The sequence below is a fragment of the Taudactylus pleione genome, unplaced genomic scaffold, assembly GCF_031769625.1.
Source record: "Taudactylus pleione unplaced genomic scaffold, aTauple2 ptg000156l, whole genome shotgun sequence".
Classification (NCBI taxonomy): Eukaryota; Metazoa; Chordata; class Amphibia; order Anura; family Myobatrachidae; genus Taudactylus; species Taudactylus pleione.
In genome coordinates this window covers 10,730,377-10,745,693 of record NW_028284558.1, presented here as the reverse complement: position 1 = coordinate 10,745,693, position 15,317 = coordinate 10,730,377, and the positions used below count along the sequence as shown (strand labels likewise).

At 44.5% G+C, this 15,317-nt stretch overlaps 1 protein-coding gene across 1 annotated transcript in view; it reads right to left on the bottom strand.

Annotated features, from left to right (window-relative positions):
• Window positions 1–658: 658 nt before the first annotated feature.
• XIRP2 (xin actin binding repeat containing 2) overlaps window positions 659–15,317 on the bottom strand; it is a 304,492-nt gene continuing 289,833 nt past the window's right edge. The window contains exons 10-11 of the transcript XR_015878805.1: window positions 3,780–3,849; window positions 659–3,084 (exon numbers count right to left, since the gene is read on the bottom strand). The gene's annotated coding sequence lies outside the window, so the exon portion shown is untranslated. The remainder of the gene's footprint in view (window positions 3,085–3,779; window positions 3,850–15,317) is intronic.

Here is a 15,317-nt window from a genome sequence, read left to right as displayed (position 1 = left end):
AATTCATACATCCTTTGGGAATCCGCCAGGGTGACACATTATTCCAGGGATGGGTTCACTAATAACTCTGAATATGTAGAAGTTTTCCTTAAGCAGAGAAAGATGCCACATATTGGCTGATAAATATTTTTCTTTTCACATAAGATTTTACAAAAGATATATTGATGACATATTGATGATATGAGGGAATAATCCTGAGGAATTTTAATAATAATAACAATAATAATAATAATAATGTTATATCGTTTATATTTAATAAATTATACCCTCTTCATTTGGTACTGTCCATTTGCATCCCTTCGGCCCCTCATATCAGCCCTATATGTACATCAATCAATCTGCACAAACAAAATTTAGAAGCCCAGTGCTAATAGTATATATAACAAACGCCTGTGCACATACACATTATATTAACCAAAAGCAACTCATCCAAATAGAGAGGAACAGTTGCTAATCTATCAAATATGATTGCAAATAGGAAAACAAGCTTTGAGAGTGCTGTGGGATGTAAATTGCAAGACTGCAAATAATTATAAGAGAAAAATCATGTATATGTAATAGATGGAACCATGAATGACATTAGGAGACCCGTAAATATCAAAAGGAATAGCAGGACCTATTATCTATTGAAATAAACATACAATAAGGCAGTAATAATTTTTTCTTCAAAAATGGCTGTCAAAAACATATTGAGCTGAATAATATATACAGTGACCAAATAGGAAACAATAAAAAAATAGTGTTAATAGTGTTGGAGGCAGTATGGGTATAGGAACCTACAAAAGCAATGATCACTTTCCTTTCCATAGAGGCTCCAGTTCTGAGTTGACAAATTTGGCTCTGGTTCTCATTATGGCAAGATGACCACTAACTGTAGTTTTCCCTGTTATTGCCTTCCCTGTGCAGACAGGTGGTTGGTTTTCAGTCTAGGGGCATTGATGTCCATGTTTCAAAATGGCCAAACCCTTTGTTGGTTCAACTGTAAACGATGAAAGCCACTGTCAAAGTCCACTGCAAAACAATGGTGCTTTTTCATTGGTTAGTTAAATCCACATAAGTTTCTGACATCACACTAGCCTTATCAAAAGTGCCAAACCTTGCATTTACTTAGCAAGGGTGTAGTGAGGTGACTTACTAGTGCTGGGTGGAGTTTGGTGGGAACAGGACTGTAACTAGGGGTGTTCGAGTGGTGCCATTGCACAAAGCCCTGTGGGCGGTACCATTGCTGCCCCATGGCCCCTGCACTGGCTAGCAGGGTGCCTGAAATGGCACTCTGCAGTCAGAATCGCTTCGACAGCGGCGCCCACAGTGTCCTATGTACCCTCTTGAATGCATACTGCAGGGTGTACTGCCCCCGGAACATCCTAAGTATGCTCCAGGCAGTGCTGTATTACATGGCACTGGCAGCTCCGCCCCTCTGTATGATGCCATGCACTGAGGGGGTGTGGCCGGCACAGTCCAATAAAGCAATGTTACGGCGCTGTGTGGGATACTTTTGGTGATATCTGTAAAAATTGGTGAGTGCTACTTAAAGTTGTCTTATTTATTGTTATCTTTTCAGTTTTTTTTGTCTGTTTCAAAATCTGTTTTTTTTTTTGTCTTTTTTATAGTCCTGTGTGCTTATACGTGTGTGAGTGTAGTGTGCTTGGGGTTCATGTTAGAGTAGGTTTTATTTTGATGTATTTGATCTGTCTGTTTGTTCAGTGTTTTATGTTAACTTGGATGGGAAAATGAAAGCCAGTCTTGAGAAGGACAAAGGGCCTGATTCAGACCCGAACGCTATGCTGCGCTCGCTCGCATTGAGCGATTTTACGCAATCTGTGCATGCGTATGAGTCGCAATGCGCGTGTGCGAACCAGTCATTGCGATGGGAAAGTGCTCGCCCATAGCCCGCAGTCGGGCCGCTATTTTGAGTGACAGATAGTGTCGTTTGTGGGTGGTAACAGGGTGCTTGTAAACGGGGGTGTGGATGTGCGAACGCAGGCGTGCCCGACCATCAGAACGGCGTTTAATGGGTGTGCATAATTAGCAAAGTAGCGTCATTACACACGTGACTGAGTTGTATTTTAGCCAGAACTGCTCGCAATGTTGTGGTGGGAAGAGGCTACCACAAGCGCTGTGAGCAGCTCCGATGGCTCTCGATGTTCCCGATTAATCCTACAACTGCCGGAGATGACGTGTGTTGTGAGTGGCAAAGAGGCATCTTTATACAGGTGCGAGCGCATAGTGCAGACGGTTGCTATTACTTAGTGGGCGGCTTTACGCGACGCAGTGCGAGCATATGATTTAAATAGCCGGCCCCTTTTAGCCAGCGAGCGGCCGCAAATAGCGTTCGGGACTGAATCAGGCCCAGAGAGCAGGAAGGGGCTGAGGAAGCAGGGGAGATTGAGCAGGAGGCAATATAGGATAGTCAACTTGCAAAAACCAAATGTGGCTGTAATATAAATGTTTCCTATGATGAAAATGTGACACAAGTGTCATTAATAGTGGCATGTCATTATCTCATTGTGGGGAGCCAAGCGGTTGTGGGCCAGTGTCTTTCAATCATGAAAAATGCCATAGATCCACTGCAGAACTATGATCCAACATAAAAAGTTGTGTAAAAGAAGTGAAAAAGGAGAGAAAAGATGCTTTAGGAACAGATGGTGGTGCCCCTCTTACAGTGGAATATACTGCATATGATAAAGAGACTGATCCTGCCCTCAGAACTAGTGTGCCAGAACCACATGCACCATTCTGATGCACCACCTCAATAAAACAGTGCCTTTGCATTCATGCAAATGTGTGTTGACAATCATTTTTACTAATATTTTATTATAAAAAGGCCTCACATCACTAATGCTTAACTAATGGAGTGAGGGCTTTGAGTACTGGGACAATGGAAGTGAGGTGCCCCTTCAGGGCTGGCGTTCTGAGGCAACTGCCTCCATTGTCTCAGGCACTTCCGCCCTGGTTAGGAGCCACAGACACAGGAGTCAAACGTTAGCTAATGTTCATCAAAATGAAATATGTCTTCTTAGTTCAAATGACTATCTTGCAACATCACTCTGCCATCATCAAATTATGCTGCCCAGGAGGAAGTAGCTGTTGAGAAAACATAGCTGTGAGGAGTTTGTAACATTATTTGCATAAAAAGATTATCTGCTTTGCATTGTTTTACAGTGTTGGGCAACAGGTGGCCCTCCCAACCTTCACCTGCGATCTCCAGCTCATACCTGCTTTATTGTCAGACGTGTTATTTGTAGCTTGTATATGCTGATACGTTATTTCAGTTAGTTCTTTCATTCCTTGATTAAATGTATTGATTGATACTATTCCTCAGATTAAAATTAATGTGTGGTCCTTTTGAAGGATACAGGGCTGACAAAATTCGGACCTTAAAGTGTGTCAGGTTGCCTGCCATTGTTAAACAGTATTAAATACTGTAAAAAGGAATATTTGCAGTTTTGTTCACACTATCTCATATTGTTAGTAAAAAAAACACGTTAATGGTCCCACACAGTATTTTTTTGGCATAAACTATTATCTCTAAGCACAAATGTGTAGACAAACTATTGTATATTATGTGCTACAATCTAAAACATGTTTTGGACACTTGTAAAGTTAAGGGTTCTTCCCTAACAAAAGAATACGGTTATATCCTTACCAAAATGTGTGTAATGTCAAGCCATTTTGTTTTATACTTAATATGATACTGACATCTTTCCTTTGGACTCACTATTAGCTTCTTTTTTTTTAATTAGATAAGATTTTCTTAAAAAACAAACAAATATACTTACAGATCTAATTTTAGAACAGAACATTCACATGTTGCTGAATTTCAGGAGAAGGAAACTGTGAACATACCACCTGAACAGAGAGAGAGAGAGGGTGACTCATATGTGCACCTAGATTTATATGCAATCAGTTTGCTGTCACATGTAGAAGAAAATACTGCTGTGTGTGAGAATACACAACAACCACAAACCTCCTCAAGGGATCCTGAGCTGGAGATGGTTGAATGAATTTGTCAAAGTAGGCAGAACACACAAATGTTAGCACAGATGAGGCAGGAGTACTGTTTACAATAAGCAAGCAATGTGACTGTACGAAGAGCATAGGTTCGTACCAGCTGCCCAGAGGCGACAGACTTGCACATTTGCTGACGTCGGCACACGCGCAGTACCACAGCTGAAGGGGCACAGGAGGAAGTAAAGTGATAGTAATGCAATTACATTACTCCTCAGGGATCGCCAAGACGTGCTCTACCACCATTTTGTTTGTTATATTTTCTGTCATTTTTTAAAATTAATTTATGGCATCTCTCATGCCAATATACATTCCATAGCTCATTCATGACGCTTTTTTACCATCAGAGACCCCTCATAACCTTTCTGGCTTTAAATAATCTAGCAAGGGCTAGTGCAGGGTATGCAGTGTAACTTACACATGGCCCACTGCCCCCTACCCAGGCAGCTATTTCACACATGCCTCCCTGCTCACCAGCTATTCTTGTACACACCCCTGTTCTCACCTGCCTCTTTTTTAGATGCCCCCATTATCACCAGCTTATCGCAAACATGCCCCCGGTGCCCACCAGCTCACCAACTGTTCTCAAATATGTCCCACCAGCACGGAAGCTTTTATCAAACATGCTCCCCCTCCACACTCAGCAGCTCTTATCAAACATGCTCCCCCTCCACACTCAGCAGCTCTTATCAAACATGCTCCCCCTCCACACTCAGCAGCTCTTATCAAACATGCTCCCCCTCCACACTCAGCAGCTCTTATCAAACATGCTCCCCCTCCACACTCAGCAGCTCTTATCAAACATGCTCCCCCTCCACACTCAGCAGCTCTTATCAAACATGCTCCCCCTCCACACTCAGCAGCTCTTATCAAACATGCTCCCCCTCCACACTCAGCAGCTCTTATCAAACATGCTCCCCCTCCACACTCAGCAGCTCTTATCAAACATGCTCCCCCTCCACACTCAGCAGCTCTTATCAAACATGCTCCCCCTCCACACTCAGCAGCTCTTATCAAACATGCTCCCCCTCCACACTCAGCAGCTCTTATCAAACATGCTCCCCCTCCACACTCAGCAGCTCTTATCAAACATGCTCCCCCTCCACACTCAGCAGCTCTTATCAAACATGCTCCCCCTCCACACTCAGCAGCTCTTATCAAACATGCTCCCCCTCCACACTCAGCAGCTCTTATCAAACATGCTCCCCCTCCACACTCAGCAGCTCTTATCAAACATGCTCCCCCTCCACACTCAGCAGCTCTTATCAAACATGCTCCCCCTCCACACTCAGCAGCTCTTATCAAACATGCTCCCCCTCCACACTCAGCAGCTCTTATCAAACATGCTCCCCCTCCACACTCAGCAGCTCTTATCAAACATGCACACCAAACCCTTGCTCAGCAGCTTGTATGAAATACTGTATGTCCCCAACTTTTCTAAGTCACGCTCCCCCTTACTCAGCAGTTTTTAACAAACATGCCCCTTTGCACACCAATTATTATTAAACACCACATTAATCCCCAATTTCACTTACGGTACCTTGTTTTCCTGCAGTGCTCTATCAGCAGTCTCACAAATGGGCCTGGAACAAGAGCAACAGCCACACAGCCAGCCTGCTCTGCACTCATTACACAGAGTCGTCCCTAACCAGTTTGATGCCCTAGGCAGGATTTTGGGTGGTGCCCCCTAGCACCATTGCTAGTCCTGCCTCTGACCCAGCACCCCTCTCCCAGCACAGCACCCATTAACCAGCAGTACAGATCACAGCAGTAGCCAGCAACATACATCACCCCCCACCCATTGCAATCCTCATTCACAGAGCTGTAACTAGACATTTTGATGCCCTGTGCTAGCAAGAGCTTGGAACCCCCACTCCCCCCTGTGTGTCTCAGCCTGATGGACTCCGTAAAGGCCCTTGGAGGGAGCTGGTGCGACGGGGCATGCCCAGCAGCCCTCCTCCACCAGCCATTTTTGTTACTGACCACTACCCCCACTGTCTGTGCTCCCCGTTCCCAATGCTGCCGGCTGTATGAGGTGAGGGCTCTGATCACGGTAGGACAGCAAGAGCAGAGGCTCCGTCTGCTTATCCCAGTCCTGCTGTCTAGCTGAGCTGGCCCTAGGCTTTGAATGCATGCCCCTAGGCATTCCAAATGCCCTAGGCAATTGCCTAGTTTGCCTATGCCTAGCCGGCTCTGCAGTCACATGACATAATGCCGCAGCAGTAAGTATTTTACAGGGGATTCAGCTAAGTCACTGCCATACAGAGCTGCGAGATGGGATCATAATCCAGCAACCTGAAGGGGTGACACCAGGGCAATTGCGGGTAGCCTGCATGGACGGAGAAGAGTACTTGGTGCCCCCCTGAATGCTGACGCCTGGAAGCCAATGCTTCCATTGCCTCCTGGAATTACGTCACTGGGCTGTACTACTGCACTTGTGCCCCAAAATACAGAGCACATCACAGTCTCTGCAGGGTTAGAATCTCTAAATAACTCTGTTAAGGATTTAAATACTAGATAGTATTGTAGTTTAATTAACTGCAACAACTATTGTTTCCTTACCTATTCACACACCATCACAATCAACGAGCAGTATCCCAAAGACAGAGTTTATATTCTCTTGGATGTGCCTAATTGTTGGATTTGTTGTCATTAAAAAATACACAGCAAATTATATATTTGATCATTTTTGAGATCTCTGTAAGGGCATTTTGACAATTGTTAAAAAGTTTTTTTCCTGTTTTGAGTGACAGTTGTAGCCTTTACATTTGTGGCTAGTAGAAAAAATATTCCCGCTTTCCAATTATTGTTGCATGTGGCTTACTTTCTAAAAACCTAAAAAAACACAAAAACTTAGCAACCAACACATGCACTAGCTAGTGGGACACATTAGCAGCACACAAAAAGCACTGTTTACATACAGGAAAATAAAACCAACTTAACTTTGCTTACATAAAAAGTAATTGTCAATTAGTGTATGCCTAAACTGCTTCCACCCTCTGTATAGTACAATTGGTACAAAGACCGCTACAGCGTCACTGTCTACTACAATATCTTTACAGGGCAGGTTGGTGTAATGTCAAATGATGTAGTAGACAGCCAAGGCCGTCTCTAGGGGTGTTCGACCAGTGCGGTCGAACAGGGGCGCCACCCATAGAGGGCGCACCCCTCCCCAAAATCCAGATTTCAGTGGGACAGTACTGTCCCGCTGTTCCACTCCTGGGCCGAAGTGGCCCGCAGGTGGTCAAATCAGGAGGTTGGGGACCCCCACTACCTCAGCTGTTCGGCGGTGCCGGACCCCCGGAGTGTGAAAATGCGGTATCCATTCACTGACGGGAGAGGGCTGGGAGAAGCCCATCCAGAGACGGAGGGTTGGGCTTTACCCCCAGCCTGACGTTATTTGGAGGCGTGCCATGCGGGCACGCCTCCAAATAACGTCACTTAGGGGGCGCCCTCTGCGCGATTGCAGGGCACTACGTACCAGGCCGGCACAGGGTGCTCAGACCCCTGGAGCCAGCCCTGTAGACAGCAACACACACAATATTATAAACCCTTGCAGGGCTGTAAATAAGCACACCACCAAACTCAAGACACCTGAAGGTAGCCAACAGCAAAACTTATTATATGCGTCTTTGCTAGGGGTGTCAGAACGATTTCATGTTGGGGGGAAACTTAAAATCGTTACAGTATCACCCCTCCCCTCCTCCCTTCCTCTTACCTGGGTGGCACGCCATGATGGGACTGTAGCGGCGGCCGCAGACGGTTAGGGGCTGTGCATTATAGCAATAGGCTGCACAGCCCCTGCACTACACAGAGGAGGAGGTGTAATGTGCAGCGTTTTAACTTAAAGACCGCACATTACACCTCCTCCTCTGTGTGGTGCAGGGGTCATGCAGCCTATTGCTATAAAGCACAGCCCATGACCGTGTGCAGCCGCCATGCCTTTCAACTGTTTGGGGGAGCAAGCTGCCCTCTTGCCCCCCCAGTTCCGATGCCCATGATCTTTGCATAGCAAACAATTTGCAAATTGTTGGAGTGTTAGTGATGACAATAAATAAATACCTCTGTCCTGTGTAGAGGCTGTCTCAGCCCAATATGTGTCCAGTTTACAGCTCCCAGGACATGAAGAATAGCATGGAACATGCTGCTTCTACTGCTGGTTCTCCTCTTAAATCTGATGGCTCCTTCTGGTTAGCTGTTGGTAAAAGACTACATGCAAGCAGTAAGTGCTATGTATGGCGTGCCCCTAAAATGCAATATTTGTTTCCGGCACAGTAGACTGCATGTTTGTGTCTTTTTGCTATGTATCCCAATCAGGCATATATCCATTGGCAGTGTATTTTCCCAATCTCTCTTGTCAAAAAGATAGTACTTTATTTCAGAGGTTTTTCTGGCAGGTTTACAACACTTACCTATACCAATGCATAGTACATTGGAAGGTTTCTATCTTTTTCATTGAAAAAATGGGAACAGCGATGTTTAGCGGGCAGTTTCTAATTGCAGAATGGTTTCACAGCAGTTTGGGCTTTAGTAAATTTTGTCAGATCACTAAACTGCAGAGAAAACCACCAAATCCCAGCACTTTGATCAAACTGATGCTTAACAAATTTTTGCCTTAAACCTTTGGGAAATGCACTTTATGCAGTGTAATGTGTTTCCTTAAAGTGCCACATCACAGTACAGTACATAGTATACATTCAACACATTCTATGAGTGGTATGTACTAAGCATCGCATGCGCGATGCGTTACATCCAGCCTCTCTTTGGGTACATACTGCGGTTCAGGGGTGTAACTATACCTACAGGGGCCCCATAGCAAAAATTTTTATGGGCCCCCCTCTCAGCCCGCGGCCCCCAATCTCGTCCCGCTCTTGCCCCCCCCCGGTCTGAGGCCCCCCCGCCAGTGGCGTAACTTCATCCCAGGTGCCCGGAGGCAAGATAAATGTTGGTGCCTCCCCCCCAAACTAAAATGTACCACCCCCCAGCACCTATGCCAGCCCCAGCTGCCACCGACCCCCTTATGCAGTTCCTTTTATTTAATGTAGTGCTCCCCAGTAATGGTCCCCCTATGCAGTACATCCAGTAGTGAGCCCCCTGTAGTTGCCCCCACTAGTGAGGCCCCTTGTAGTTGCCCCCAGTAGTGAGGCCCCTGTAGTTGCCCCCAGTAGTGAGGCCCCTGTAGTTACCCCCAGTAGTGAGCCCCTGTAGTTACCCCCAGTAGTGAGGCCCCTGTAGTTGCCCCCAGTAGTAGGCCCCTGTTGTTGCCCCCAGTAGTGAGCTCCTGTAGTTACCCCCAGTAGTGAGCCCCTGTAGTTACCCCCAGTAGTGAGGCCCCTGTAGTTACCCCCAGTAGTAGGCCCCTGTAGTTACCCCCAGTAGTGAGCCCCTGTAGTTGCCCCCAGTAGTAGGCCCTTGTAGTTGCCCCCGGTAGTGAGCCCCTGTAGTTGCCCCCGGTAGTGAGCCCCTGTAGTTGCCCCCGGTAGTAGGCCCCTGTAGTTGCCCCCAGTAGTGATGGCCCCCACCGCGCGCGCACACACACAAAAAAACAAACAAACAAACACTTACCTTATCCCCGCTCCAGTGCTGCTGCCGTCCATCCGTGGCGTCCGCTCCTCGGCACTATGGGAGGGACGTCATTACGTCACTCCCATAGTGCACTGCGGGACCCGGAAGACGGAGGGAGCTCCGTCCTCCGGCTACCGCCAGGAGGATAGGAGCCGGGCGCCCGCTGGTAACACACTCAGCGGGCGCCCGGCAAATGGAGGGTGCAGGGGTGCGACAGCACCCCTTGCACCCTCCGTAGTTACGCCAATGGAGGTGGAGCGCCGATTAGCGGCGCGCCTTCTCCATGCAGCTCCCAGAGCAGGTAAGTGCAGTAGAGGGGTTTGAGGAGGGTCGGAGGGAAGGGCAGCGGACAGAGGCCTGGCACTGTAGGTGCAGGGGGAAGGCCGGGCCCCGGGTTGGTCCGGGCCCCATAGCAGCCACACCCCCTGCACCCACGGTAGTTACGCCACTGCTGCGGTTGATTACCGCGGTATGTACCCAGAATATCGCAAAGTACAGCTTTCCCAATAACAGCTGTCCTTTGTGATGTCCCCAGACAGAGGGACTTCCGGGTTTAACACCCAGAAGTCCCTCTGGCATTCTTCTGCACATGCGCACAAGAACACCGTCTGTGGGGGATGATGGGAGGGATCCGATTGGATCCCTCTCAGGAGGAGTGTCCCGGAAAGAAGCCCATAGGCTTCTATTGGGTAAAGCCACCTGAAGGATTCCAGTGCTTTGTACATATGGGGTATGCGGTAAAACCCCCCAAAACTGCATTTTCGGGGGGGGGTTTACCGCATTTACCCCTTTAGTACATCCTGCCCTGTATCTCTATATTCTGCTACAAGCAGTGAATGCAGGGAAAACTATATTGAGAGTGGTTACAATGCCTGCAGTGTCATCTAAGTGACATATAATGTAAAGAGTAGCACGGAGTCCTATGACCACAGCCGAACTGGCCATCTGGCACTTCTGGTAAATCCCCGAATGGCCGATGGCCTGATGATCTATCTGGCAGCCTGAAGGCCTGGCCAAGCAGCTCTGCTTCCCGGTACTCTGCTCAGCCAGCATGCTGACAGGGCATGCCATGAGGCCATGCCCCTTCTTCCTATGCCACAGTGCATGCACACAAAAATACTGGGGCCAAGGCGTGTCCAATGATATATGAGGATAAACAAAGATGGCAGAAGCAAGACTAAGACAGAAACTTGGAAATAAAATTACAATTGCAGGTGATAAAGGGAACCAGGCAAACTCATTAGCAAGACAAGGAAACAGGAAACACAGGCAATGGCATTAGCGCAACAGGATAACAGGGTGCACAGACAAGTAAAAACCATACAGAAACAAGAATAGAGTAAAACAGACTTGTATCACTGTCTGTGGGCCTGCCCCTTTCTAAGAAGATTTTGGTTAGGGGGCCTGGCATTTTGCCACTGATTATTTAGTTAACTATGCTCCTCTTACCCCAGAATGGACAATTTTTGGAATATTACCTACAGATGTTAGGGTTCCTAGAGATTTTAAAAAATTGCATCAGCTTCCCGCAAAAAAAATTTCTTCATTTGTGGATTCAGACCTCTCCGCCAACTCTTAAATTGTTCAAAGAAAAAAAACTTTTCTTTATTTTTCATATGGATTAGCTGGAGGCCTCTCTCCATAAAGAAGCTCGAACAAAAAAGTTTTTTGCAACATGGCAAATTTTTATAGAGACCCTACCTATTTCTACTAAAGAAGCTATATTCCACTGCTTTCGTAATACTATGTGGTACGAGACTCGTATCCTTCTTCAAGAGCCTCCCATTTCTCTCTAAGGGGTAAATTTACTAAAGTGAGAGTTTTTAGAAGTGAGTTTTAAAAGTGATGTTGCCCATAGCAACCAATCAGATTCTACTTAACATTTAACTAGCACCTTCTAGAAGATAATAGCTAGAATCTGATTGGTTGCTATGGGCAACATCACTTTTAAAACTCACTTCTAAAAACTCTCACTTTAGTAAATTTACCCCTAAGTATTTAATTATAAATGGTCTTTGTTAACTGTTTTATTGCTTTATCTTACATTATATGTTTTTATAAAATGTAGTATATATTTTATTGTAACTTTTGAAGCTTCAATAATAAAAGAAAAAAAGTAAAAAAAAAGAATGGGGTGAAACAAAAACATATTATGACAGACTCTGAAAGCACAAGCCCACAGACAAAATGTGAACAAGAGAAATTTTAAAAGAGAACCAGGAGCAGGCTGAAGACAAAATACACATTGTGTTATTGTTTGTTTTTACATTTGCAGGCACATGTATTTGCTGTGGGAGTGCCTTCCGTAATTATTTATTTATTTTATTTCTACATCAAAAATCAGAAGGAAACTCACTAGATCAAAAATCAAAGCTTTAAAACATTCACACAGATAAAAGAGCAAATATTTATACAAACAATAATGATCTTGTTACATGTAGCACTGAAAACAATATAAATAATATAAATAAAAAATGTAAATACTTTATAAATTAAGGAAAACAATAATGGAACCTTTAGATTAAATGAACTTTAGTAAACAGTAAATATACAGGTGATTTCCAAAATGCAATGTGGCCAAAGCACACTATAAAACGTGCAACTATAATATGCACACGTTTGGCTTGCAGAACAAGAGAGTGACATTTTGGAGGCGTAGACAATTTGTACTAGGTGATGGGAGGAGTTGGGTGGAGTAAGAGCATTCCTATGGACATAGGCGTGCGCAAACGCTGGCACAGGAGGTGCCGCTTGGGCACTTCCCCCACCGTCGGGTTATGTTCAGCCCTGTCCACACCTCCCAACGGGACATAGACTATACACCTGGGCAGCCAGGTGAGTCCAGGTGATAAGTGTATGACTTGGCAGAAGGGGAAGTGCCGAAGGGGCACCCCCTGTGCTGGCACCTGCGCACGCCTATGCCTATGGAGAAAGTGCATCCATTGTCCCTACCCAAACCCTGACACTACTATATTGTGAGGGAATTATCTCAATAAAACTGGCTGAAAAGTAGTTATCAATGGTTCTTAGTTTTACTGGACAAACCTTATAAGTGGTATACCATAACCCAAAGCTTCTGTTTTAGTATCACATCAGTTTTATTTGTGTAAGGGGGTATATTTACTAAAGGTAAATTTTTATGTAAATTTTAATCGACTGCAATCGACTCAAAATAAATCACTGGCCAAATCTCTCATTACTAACATTCGATTTTGATTGATTTCAAAATTGAATGTGATGTGGGTCGATTCAAGAGTGTAAAAATGGTCAATTGGGAATAAAAACATCTGAGATATATGTAAACCACTAGATTTGGGTAAGCTCTGAATCACGTCTATGTGGAGAGCGATAACAAACTGTCATTTTTCAAACAAAGGGGGAGATTTATCAATGCTATTAGAGAGATAGAGTGGAGAGAGCTAAAGTACCAACCAATCAGCTGCTGACGTTCATTTTTCAAACAGACTGTAACGTGACAATTAGGAGCTGATTAGTTGGTACTTTATCTCTCTCAGAGATTTGATACATCTCCCCCAAGAACTGATGTTAGTAAACACTGTAGATCAGTAGTTCTCAGACTTGATCCTCAACACACCAAACAGTTCATGTTTTCCAGGTCATCTGTGGATTTTTAAAATGTGACATTTGGTTATACACCTGGGCATCTGCTAGGTGGTCTGGAAAATGTGACCTGTTAGGAACGCTGAGGACCAGGGTTGAGAAACACTTTTGTAGATAATCTCTAAAATCATTGGGAATTGGAATTGTCCTAACAAAACAGAACACACAGGGTTACTGGTAATACATTATAGTATGTTGATATAGTATGTTCTTGAGAAATGTCCAATTACCAGCATGTGGTCATCAAGAAATCTCTCTCCTCTAAAGGCAAAATGGATTATGCTTTATACATCTTTTCTTACTTACTCTGGATCAGCTGGGGTTTCTGAGGATTCAAGGTTAACCTTTACCTAGATATGTGATTTTTTTTTTAATTTAGACAATTATGTAATTGTGAAATTTAAATAAAGAGTCAACAGTTATATTTCATCTTGAACATGAGACTTAAGGTCATGATCAAAATAATATTTTCAAACAGGATAATTTTTACCTGCACAACCCTTTACCATACTTTCCAATTTTATAATTAACAAAGGCGCAAAAGCTGATTTTAGTGAGCGGAGAGAGTTTTTAATGTTTTCAAAATGATGGTATGAATCTAAATGATACTCTATATCTGATTAGGGTTTTTATCCATTCATCTTGTGAGCAGGATTTCCTTTTAGCAACATTAGATGTCTGGTATTCATAAATATACCCTGACATTTGTTTGGCCTCAAGGGACATACACTTACAAGATTTAGGATACCTTTTTGTTATCATACTTTGGGCCTGATTCAATGTTGATGCCACAGACAAGCAGCGATGTTTCCAGTCGGCAAATGCCTCCAAATGATGCAGAACGAATTTGGACGCAGAGACAGGCAATTTCAGTGGGCCTTCCTGGGTGGTAACAGGGGGATGGCTTGCAAGACGAGGGAGTGTCGTGTCAAGCGACTGTGTCTTTTGCCGCAGTTGCACTGACACTGACAGCCTGCGTCTCCATAAGGCTGGTGCACCTTAATACACACAGTGACAGATTAACTCTGCAGCTGGTGGGCGCCTCTGTGTGAAGCCCATCAGCCACGGCATTAGCATAAAGATGCAGTTGTGTTGTGTCAAAAGACGCTGTCGTGGCTGCAATAGTGTGCATCTCTCTATCAGGCCCTTTATGTTCTCTTTTCTACGTGTCCCTAGTTTTGACGTTTGCAGGATCACCAATCCTCAGAGTTTTCACAGCAGCAGCGCAAAGTATTGTAGTATCATTATGTCATTATGTCATTGAGGGCAGGGAAGTGCCATGATGTGAATGGAAATAAGAAGGAAGCTCTTGACCAGTGTTGGCTAACCTTGACACTCCAGCTGTTATGGAACTACATAACCCAGCATGCACTGCTACAGTTTTGCTATTAGGGCATGCTAAAACTGTGGCAGGGCATGCTGGGATATATAGTTCCACAAGAGCTGGAGTGTCAAGGTTAGCCAACACTGCTCTAGACTGATTTACTGTGATTTTGGGGTCTATGTATAAGCCATGGAGAGAGATAAACTACCAACCAATCAGCTCCTGTCACTTTACAGACTGTACTTGAAAAATGACAGGAGCTGATTGGTTGGTACTTTATCTCCTTCCACTTTATTTCTCTCCAAGGCTTAGTACATAGATTCCTTTGTCACAGAATTTAAAGCGGTGATCTTTTAAAGCATTGTAGTTAAAGCAGCAAATTTAAAGCCTTCCATCTGCTTTATATTCTGTGACTGCTAATTGCTAAAAAAAAAAAAATCTATGAAAGTTACTTACTGGAAGGTGAGCGGTCTCCCAACCGCACAGAGTAGTGATGTGATCTACACACTGTACATCCAGCTTGTTTATTTATACTGTGATATCTAATTTTTTGGCACATAAAACCACTGCCTTTATATTGTATCACAAAGCTTGTCCACCTTGTTACAGGCAAAAAACACGGCTAGCTTTGTACAACACAAATATATTAAAGATCAGCATGTTAGCTGTTACTTACACGTAATGTTAAGGGCACAAGGTGCTCAGGAGTTTTTTTTTCAGCGAGTTCAATAATTGGTAATCTGAGGTAATTAAGGCCTTTCATCGATCACTCGTGTTGGAATCCAATGAAAGCATGACA